The following is a 10,787-nucleotide window of genomic DNA, read 5'->3' as shown; positions in this document are numbered from 1 at the left end:
CCGTGGTCCCGTTCCCAAAACCAAGTTCGAATTGCTGGCGCCTGGCGCAGTCGCCACTCAGGCAGCTTCCTGCCGCGGTGCATGCCTCCCCAGCGCAGCCGCTTCTCACAGCCACAGACGCCTCTGATTCCCCGCCGAGATGGCTTAGGGCTGGAGGCTGTTCCTTCTCTTGCGCCACCCCCGTTCGGGATTCCGGCTGCCCAGCAGTTATCTATGGAGTGGGTTTCTGTCTCCACGCGCAGCCAAGCGTTCTATACCTCTTCCCCAGAGACAGTTCTATGAGCGCGTTCCGACTCTGTCTCTTCCCTTTGTCTCTGGAGCGCCGCACGCTTGCGCCACGTTGGGCTGGGGATCTTACCTCCCCTGCCCGTCCCGGGCTGGCCCGTCCTCGGATCCCCCGTTCGCCCCCACTCACTCAGGTATCCTTGAGGTTCTATTCCTTCTGGAGTTCGTATTTTCTCCTTCCACTCTCGCAGATGAACGTAATATCCTTCTCAGTTCGATAAATGGTGCGGACAGAGTTTACAGAGCTCCCTTCCTCTCCGCCATCTTGGCTCCACCCCTCTTTCTAATTTTAATTTTAAGTTATATTTCCCCTTTTTTTTTAAAAAAATTGAAGGCACAGATTAGCACAAAACAAAGTCTGTATCCCAGTGGACAACCAACAGTTAAGAAGCAAATCTCTAGGAGGTGCAAACAGGTAACATTTAACTCAAGTATAGTAGTACCTAAAAAAATCCATGTGGGATCTTGGACAGGCAAGTAGGCAAGATATTTGGTAGTGGCTGGTTTAAAACAACTTCTGAAGGAATATTCTCCACCCTGATCTGCTACTCTTTCCATTAAAACTAAGGAGTTGTAAGCACTGGGTGTTATATGGAAACCAATTTGACAATAAACTATTATAAAAACAAACAAACAAACAAACAAACAAAACTAAGGAGTTGTATCAAATCCAGCTGCCAGAGCTGTGGGGGATGTATTATAGGTGGTAGACAGCAAAAGTGTGTTCACAATCTAAAGCACTGATCGAAAGTCATGAGGGAAAGAAGCAGTTCACCAGTGCTGGGCCTTGTGCATTTGTTGTTAAGAACAAAACGACCAAAGCTGGTATAACGTGCATTTGAGTGTAAATGTTCTATACTTCAATATAAAACTCTGCTTATTAAGAGGCTGAGAACTCCAAGGCTCAATATGAGAGTGACCAGAATGGGGTAGAACATTTCATATACTAGCATGGATTATTTCTAAAGATCAGAAGATGTATGACTATATATGATTATTCATAGCTCAGAAGACAGCACAGAATAAGTATAAATAAAAAGGAGTAACCAGAAACTACTCAGATACTTTTTTTATCCCAGGCACTCCTGGCTAGGGACATCAAACTAGGAAGCAGAATTGAGTGGTTAACACTAGGCTTGAACCATAGTTTAACTACACATTATTTTTAAGTCGTGTGCATGCAACCATTCATTCTGCATTTATAATTACTCCTGCCTCCAGCCATGTTCCCTAAAGGAAGACTTACTAAGACTCTTACCTTGTGCCAGGTACTATTCTAAGCATCTGTCATGTAGAAACCCATTTAACCATTGTAACACTAGGAGGCAAGTATCATCATTGTCTCCATTGTAAGGGTGAGAATACAGAGGCAGAGAGAAGAAAAGTAACTTGCATGACTCCTTTATCTGCTAAGTGGCAGACATGGGATTTGTATTTCAACAGACTAACTAACTAACTAACAACTAACTAACTAACTATATAGTCTCTATGTGTCAAAATATTAATGGGCTCTATAAAGTCCATTGCATTTTTTAGGATTATTTTCTTTTTTTTGTTTTGTTTTATTTATTTATTTATTTATTAATAGTTTATTGTCAAATTGGTTTCCATACAACACCCGGTGCTCTTCCCCACAAGTGCCCTCCACCATCACCACCACCTCTTTTCCCCCCTCCCCCTTCCCCTTCAACCCTCAGTTCGTTTTCAGTATGCAATAGTCTCTCAAGTTTTGCATCCCTTTCTCTCCTTAACTCCCTTTCCCTCTTCCCCTCCCCCTGGTTCTCCATTAGATTTCTCCTGTTCTCCTGTTAGATGACCTACAGGCACATGAAATGATGCTCAACATCACTCATCATCAGGGAAACACAAATCAAAACCACACTGAGATACCACCTCACACCAGTCAGAGTGGCTAAAATGAACAAATCAAGAGACTATAGATGCTGGTGAGGGTGTGGAGAGACAGGCACACTCCTACACTGTTGGTGGGAATGTAAACTGGTGCAACCGCTCTGGAAAACAGTATGGAGGTTCCTCAAAAACTATCAATAGAACTCCCCTATGATCCAGCAATAGCACTGGTAGGGATTTACCCAAGGGATACAGAAGTGCTGATGCATAGGAGCACATGTACCCCCAATGTTCATAGCAGCACTTTCTACAATAGCCAAAGCATGGAATAAGCCTAAATGTCCATCACCTGATGAGTGGATCAAGAAGATGTGGTATATATACACAATGGAGTACTACATGGAATGAGAAAGAATGAAATATGGCCATTTGTAGGAAAGTGGATGGACCTCGAGGGTGTCATGCTAGGATTATTTTCTTTTAACCTAATCTTCTTGTTGACTTCATAAAATTCAGAGACTGGTGTCTGTCACTTAGGCAGTCCTCTGGCCCTTCATCTCCTTGCAGGTGCCCATACCTCAGGGTAAGGAAGTGGAAAGAAAAAAGCAAATCAAACCCAAGAGCTCCTTCCTCTGGGGTAGACTAGGCATTGGTAGCATTGAGCTGATGATGCTTGCAGAAAGAAGCAGTGGGACTGGAGGTGGTGTCACCTCCAGGCTTCAGTCTCAGAAAGCCGGTAAATGCAGTGGCACCCAGTGGATGTCACTGGTGTATGAACATCATGGGAATCAGTGGCAGAACTCCCAGCAGCAGGGCCTAGAGCTGAGGAGCCTGAGGCAGCAGGAAGGTTTGGGCAAATGTCAATGCCAGCACCAGGCTTGCAGAACCCTTCAGCTTCAGGCAAGGTCTGCTGTCTCTCAGAGTGGCAGCTAGGTGTAAGCTGGCTGGTGTTCCCAACGGAATCTGGCAAGAGCCAGAGAAGTACTATTTTCTGGTTAATTATGGTGATTTAAAAACTTCAGGGTTGGTTTGACCTGACAGTTTACATGTTTGATCATTCTCAGCTTCCAACAGTCTTGGATTCCCAGCTGGGAATTTCCTCCTCTTTTGGAGAAGTTAAATTAGAAGTCACTATTCTGTGACTCATGAGCTACCTCTTCAAGTGTTTGCTTTTCCTCTGCTCCCTTCAATTTCTTGCTTTTTATGATCTCTACTAGAGTTGAAAATAGGGAGAGAGGGATTTCAAAATATTGATTTTTAAAGCAACTCTTTGTTATTGATTCACTGTTAGACTTTAGAATAAAACAATTAGAAAAAATTCATTAAAAAGATTTTGAATCATCTGTCATTCTTCCTCATTTATACTATCCATGACTTTTTTTCCCTTAAAGTAATGGAAACTTCTTTTCATATGAAATATGTGGTAAGTTAATGAATAAATCAAATAAAAGAGTAGTGCTCAAATTGAAATGAGGTAGGGCCCTGAGCCCACTGCATAGTCTCTTCTGATCTTCCCTTACTTTCCAGGGTGACTGAAACAGTTTCTAAAACATGACATAGGAGGTCAAAGACTGAGGGGTTCCTGGCTGGCTCAATCAGTAAAGCAAGTGACCTGTGATCTCAGGGTTAAAAATCCAAGCCCCTTGTTTGGTGTAGAAATCACTTACAAATAAAATCTTAAAAAAACAAGAAAGTCAAGTACTTAATATATTCCATTGAATATGTAGGAGAAAAAAAAATAAAGCAATAATACAAAGCAATCAAGGGAAAACTGGTCTCGCTGGTATCCAAATGCTGCAGTGGAGAGACCCTGGTCAGATAGTTGAAATCCCCACCCTAATGTTTGCCAGCCCTGAGACTTCCAACATGGGGCAAAAGTTCTCTGAGCTTGAGTTTCTTATCTAAGGTAAATTCAGGTTTCTTATACTGTCACATATTTTGTCATCTATCATTGTAGGTGTTAAATAGAATAAACTATGGAAGAACTGGACACAGAAAACTCTCCATAGATATTACAGCAAAGATTTAGACACAATTATTCATCAGCAAACAAGCTGGTCAGGTCCAGGCACCTCAAGTTTTTGCATTCAGGTGCTGCAAGCATGAACAGACAGATGATGTGTGTTCAGCCGAAAGCTGGGTAGTTTAGTTTCTTTGTTGTAAGTGATCCACTGAGAATCCAGATGACTCTCTCTCTCTGTGGATTCAGTGTTGAGTAGATGGAGATGAACTAGATACTCATGACTGGCCTGTTTCACACAAGGGAGGAGAGCAACCTGGAGGAGGGGATTGGCCTGAGGTGGGCCTTATGCAGAGGCCAAGAATAAATGCAGCATTTGTGTAATGAGTCACTGGAGTGGCAGAGCCATGCAGACAAAAGGTACTGAAAACAGCATGTTCACTCCGTAATCTTAACTATAAATGTCAGCTAGAAAATTATATCAAATTGAGAATGGTGGTAATAATAGCATTTGGAAGAAATGCCAAGAGATTTATTTTATCACCAGATGCACCTTGCCTTTTCTGGTAGCAACCCTTTTAAGTATGAATGAGAATCCTTGAGACCCAGAGAGAGGTGGAGTCAAGAAGTGGGATAGTTGGTTCACTGTGAGTGTGAGGAGATATAGCCTGGCACATGCAGCCTGATGATTTCAGGAAAGGTGGGCACTTCCACAGGCTCCTAATAGATGAGGCGATATATGCTCATCTTCTGAGATCACTCTGTGGGGACATTGTGGGAGATTACTGCTGATGTTCTCAGTGAAAGCAAAATACGTTGCAAGAAGCTGAGTGGGAAACAAAATCAGACACATGCATCCTGAAGTCACAGTGGGAGCAATGGGGACAGAAGCAGTGACCAAAGATCAGAGGGACCAGGGTGTCAGTAGGTGCCAGCTAAGAGCTGTGGACAGACATTCCTTTGTCACTATTTCCTTGACACCTTCTGGCCTTTAGATGTTACTCTGGAAGGGAATGTTGATAAGGGTGAGGTGGCACTGAGCCACTAATGGGTAGTTTAAGTCTGAAATGGTAGAGATCAAATCTATCTGCAATTAACCAGATTAAATTGTTTTATCAGACATGTAAGTATTTAATTAGAAAGTAAATTTAGTTAAAAGACAACAAAATTACAAATTTGTATACCTGAATAGTGTGAAATGTAAAATATTGGGTCCATTAGACACAGCCCATGAGTTACAGGGTTTTTTAAATTAATTTACTCTCAAGTTAGTTAACATGTAGTGTAGTCTTGGCTTCAGGAGTAGAACCCAGTGATTCATCTCTTACCTATGACACCCAGTGGTCATCCTGAAAAGTGCCCTTCTTAATGCCTGTCACCCATTTAACCCCACTCCTACCCCTCCTCACCAATCCTCAGTTTGTCCTCTGTATTTAAGTCTCTTATGGTTTGCCCCCCTCTCTGTTTTTATCTTATTTTTTCTTCCCTTCCCTTACATTTATCTGTTGAGTTTCTCAAATTCCACATATGAGTGAACTTATATCATATCTGTCTTTCTCTGACTGACTTATTTCGCTTAACTTAATACCCTCCAGTTGTATCCACATTGTTGCAAATGGCGAGATTTCATTCTTTTTCATCACTGAGTAGTATTCCATTATATATGCCAGCTTCTTTATCCACTTATCAATTGATGGAATTTGGGCTCTTTCCATGATTTGGCTTTTGATGATAGGGTTGCTATAAGCATTGGGGTGCATGTGCACTTTCGAATAGGCATTTTTGTATCCTTTGGATAAATTTCTAGTAGTATAATCGCTGGGTTGTATTTTTAATTTTTTGAGGAATCTCCATACCATTTTGCAGAGTGGCTGCACCAGTTTGCATTCCCCCAAACAGTGCAAAACAGTTTCCCTTTCTCCTCATTCTCACCAGCATCTGTTGTTTCTTGAGTTGTTAATTTTAGCTATTCTGACTAGTGTGAGGTGGTATCTCATTGTGGTTTTGATTTGTATTTCCCTGATGATGTGTGATGTTGAGTATCGTTTCATGTGTCTATTAGGAATCTGGATGTCTGCTTTGTAAATGTCTCTATTCATGTCTTCTGCCCATTTCTTCACTGGATTGTTCTTCAAGTGTTGGGTTTGATAAGTTCTTTATAAATCTTTGATACTAACCTTTATCCTATGTGTCATTTACAAATATCTTCTCCCATTCATAGGCTGCCTTTTAGTTTTGTTGATTATTTCCTTGGCTGTGCAGAAGTTTTTTTATCTTGATAGGGTCCCAATAGTTCATTTTTGCTTTTGCTTCCCTTGCCTCCGGATACATATCAAGTGTGAAATTGCTGCAGCTGAGGTCAAAGAGATTGCTGCCTGTTTTCTCCAGTAGGGTTTTGATGGTTTCCTGTCTTGCATTTATGTCTTTTATCTATTTTGAATTTATTCTTGTGTATGGTGTAAGAAAGTGGTCCAGATTCATTCTTCTGCATGTTGCTGTCCCATTCTCCCAGCATCATTTGCTAAAGAGACTGTCTTTTTTTCATTAGATACCCTTTCCTACTTTGTAGAAGATTAGCTGGCAATATATTTATGGGTTTCTGGGTTTTCTATTCTGGTCCATTGATCTATAAGTCTGCTTTTATGCCAATACCATACTGTCTTAATGATTATAGCATTCAAATACAGGTTAAAGTCCGGGATTATGATGCCTCCACTTTGGATTTCATTTTCAACATTACTTTGATTATTTGTGGTCTTTTGTGGTTCCATACAAAATTTAGATTGTTCTAGCCCTGTGAAGAATGCTGGTGTTATTTTGATTGGGATTGCATTGAATGTGTAGATTGCTCTCCATAGTATTGACATTTTAACAATATTTGTTCTTCCAATACATGAGCATGGAATGTGTTTCCATTTCTTTGTGTCTTCTCCAATTTCTTTCATAAGCTTTCTATAGTTTTCTGTGTACAGATCTTTTACCTGTTTGGTTAGGTTTATTTCTAGGTATTTTATGCTTTTTGGTACAATTATAAATGGGATTGATTCCTTGGTATCTCTTTCTGTTGCTTCATTATTGGTGTATAGAAATGCAACTGATTTCTGTACACTGATTTTATATCCTCAGACTTTGCTGAATTCATGTATCAGTTCTTTCAGTTTTTCAGTGTAGTCTTTCAGGTTTTCTATGTAGAGTATCATGTCACTGCAAAGAGTGAAAGTTTGACTTCTTTGCCAATTTAGATGCCTTTTATCTCATTTTGCTGCCTGATTTCTGAGGCTAAGACTTCCAACACTATGTTAAACAACAGTTGTGAGAGTGGACACTTCTGTTCCATTCCTGATATTAGAGGTATAGCTGTCAATATTTTCCCATTGAGGATGATATTAGTTGTGGGCCTTTCATATATGGCTTTTATGATGTTAAGATATGTTCCTTTATCCCTACTTTCTTGAAGGTTTTTATCAAGAAAAGGTGCTGTGGGGCGCCTGGGTGGCTCAGTCAGTTAGGCCTCCGACTTCAGCTCAGGTCAGATCTCACGTTCGTGGGTTCGAGCCCCGCGTCAGGCTCTGTGCTGACAGCTCAGAGCCTGGAGCCTACTTCTGGTTCTGTGTCTCCTTCTCTCTCTGCCCACCCCCTCATGCTCTATCTCTCTCTATCTCATAAATAAATAAAACATTTTAAAAAATTAAAAAAAAAGAAAAGGTGCTGTATTTTGTCAAATGCTTTTTATATATCTAATGACAGGATTATATGGTTCTTATACTTTCTTCTATTAATGTGTTGTATCATGTTGATTGATTTGCAAACATTGAGCCAGCCCTGCAACCCAGGAGTGAATCCCACTTGATCATGGTGAATAATTCTTTTAATGTACTATTGAATTCAATTTGCTAGTGTCTTGGTGAGAATTTTTGCAACCAGACTCATCAGGGATATTGGCCTGTGACATTCTCCTTTTTGGCAGGGTCTTTATCTGGTTTTGGAATCAAGGTAATGGTGGCTTCATAGAATGAGTTTGGAAGCTTTCCTTCTATTTCTTTTTCTTTCTTTCTTTCTTTCTTTCTTTCTTTCTTTCTTTCTTTCTTTCTTCCTTCCTTCCTTCCTTCCTTCCTTCCTTCCTTCCTTCCTTCCTTCCTTCCTTCCTTCCTTTGAAACAGTTTGAGAAGAATAGGTATTAACTCTTCTTTAAGTGTCTGATAGAATTCTCCTGGGAAGCCATCTGGCCCAGGACTCTTATTTTTTGGGAGATTTTTGATAACCAGTTCAATTTCTTTGCTGGTTATGGGTCTGTTAATTTTTTCTTTTCTACCCTTTGAGTTTTCGTAGTGTGTGAATGTCTAGGAATTTGTCCATTTCTTCCAGTATGTATTTCTATGGTGTTTCTGATCTCTCTTCTTCCATTCATGATTTTATTTATTCGGGCCCTCTTTATTTTTGAGAAGTCCAACTAGGGGTTTATCAATTTTGTTTATTCTTTCAAAAAAGTAGCTCTTAGTTTCATTGATCTCTTCTGTTGTTTTGGATTCTATATTACTTATTTCCACTCTATTCTTTATTATTTCCTTCCACTGGCTTTGTGTTTTACTTGCTGCTCCTATTCTAGCTCCTTTAGGTATAAGGTTAGGTTGTGGGCTTGGGACCTTTCTTGCTTCTTGAGCTAGGCATGAATTGCAATGTATTTTCTTCTTAGGACTGTCTTTGCTGCATCCCAAAGTGTTTGGACTGTCATGTCTTCATTTCCATTTTGCTATAACTATATCTTCTAATTCACCTATTCTTCTCTCTGCCTCTTCAATCCTTGGCGTGGCTGCCTCCATTTTATTATTCACCTCATTTATATCCTTTTTTAAAATGTCACTACTAGTTTCAAAGTTTCTAGTATTGTCTCAGTTGCTTCTTTGATGCCTTTTTCAACCCCAGCGATTAATTTTATGAGAAATTTTTCAAATTATTTTTCAGGCATATTGTTTGGATGTGTTTTGAGCAGATCTGTGGCTGTGACTTCTTCCTGGAGGTTCTCCAGTGGAGAGTTCCTTCATTTTGTCATTCTTGCTAGTTTTCTGTCTCTTGTCAGCTTTAAAAGGCTCGTTGTGCTCTGTGCACCTGTTAATATTGCTCTGTTAAAGGAGGCTTATTGACTGTCCAGGGCTTGTAGTTTCAGGAAATATTCTTTTAATGGTGTCTTCAGTTTCTCTTGTTTTGCCTTTGAATATTTTATTTCCCTACCCAGCGATATTTGGGACTTGCCATCATGCACACTTTGGCTTGTTTCTTGGTGTATCCCTAAGAAGGAAACAGACAGACAAACACAGAGGGAACAGAAGCAAACAAACCCACAGACAAATCAAACAAACAAACAAACAAACAAATTAAAGGGGAGAAAGGAAAGAAAGAAAATGAAGAGGAAAGAGATGAAAAGAAGAGAAGAAAAGAAAATAATAAAGGGGGTCAGAGACAACAAAGAACAATGGACAGTCTGAAAGTGTATGACCAGTTGACGGAGAGATAAGGATGAGATATAGAAGAATATATCTGGATTGCAAGAAAGAAAAAAAAAAGAGGGAGAGAGGAGAAAGGAAAATAAGGAGTAAACATTTAAAAAAATTTTAAGTAAAAAAGGTAATAATAATAAAAAGTAAGGAGAAAAAAAAAGAGAAAGGAAGAAAAAAAAAGCAGCAGCTCCCCCGTGCAGATAGGCGTGGTTTGCTGTGGTAGTTCTCAGAGGCTGCTCTCAGAGGCCCCGCCTTGGTGGCTGCAGAGAGTAAAATGGCAGCACGCCACCCTCCGCTGGTACTGGGCACTGTAGGCCACCCTAATGAGTTTGATATCCTTGTGCTGCAGCTGAGTCAAGTTGTATTTTCTAGGCCTGCCTCGTTTCAAAATCCTAGTCCATGCACTTTTATGCTACCACAGATGAGATATTCTTGCTTTGGATGCTCTCTTCTTAGGGAGAGAGATCAGTTTCTTTTGGCTCAGGCCGGGATTTTTGCTGCCACTGCCTGAAGCGAGGTGTTCTGCCTGAGGCGAGGTGTGCAGCAGGAGGTGTAGTGCACGCCCTCACAGTCACCACTGCGGACTCCCAGCCCCCAGTCAGGATAGCCATAGCCTACGGGGAGGGAGCAGTTTCTCTTGGCGCTGGCTGGGATTTGTGCTACTGCTGCCTGAGGCACTGGGCGCTGCTGGAAATGAGCTTCAAGCTCCTGCAGCCAAAGCGGGAGCCCTGGCCTCCACTGCCGCCAACTCCCTGACTGGATCGTGTTGGGCGGGGGCTATTTTTTCCCTGTTGGCACCCGGGATTTGGGATTCTCATGGCCAATCCTGGAGGTGAGATGCGCTGTGGAAATGAGGTGCGTGCTCCCACTCCCACAGCCGAGGTCAAAGTGAGAGCCCCTGGGACCACTGCTGTGGCTGCCGACTCCTTACCCAGATGGTGCAGAGCTGGAAGCTGTTCTTTCCCTTGTGCCACCCGGGTTCGGGATTTGCACTGCACAGCAGTTACATACGGAGTTAGAGTTCCTCTCTCTGAGTGCAGTTAAACGTTCTTTATCTCTTCCCCAGAGATAGTACTATGAGCGTGTTCAGTTTCTCTGTCTCTTCCCTTTGTCTCTCGGGCTCTGCGGCTTGCCCCATGTTGGGCTGGGGCTCCCACCTCCCCTGCCCATCTCGGGCTGGCTCATTGTCCAATCTC

The sequence above is a fragment of the Suricata suricatta genome, chromosome 14 (genome assembly GCF_006229205.1).
Source record: "Suricata suricatta isolate VVHF042 chromosome 14, meerkat_22Aug2017_6uvM2_HiC, whole genome shotgun sequence".
Lineage (NCBI taxonomy): Eukaryota > Metazoa > Chordata > Mammalia > Carnivora > Herpestidae > Suricata > Suricata suricatta.
This window is presented reverse-complemented; position numbering follows the sequence as displayed.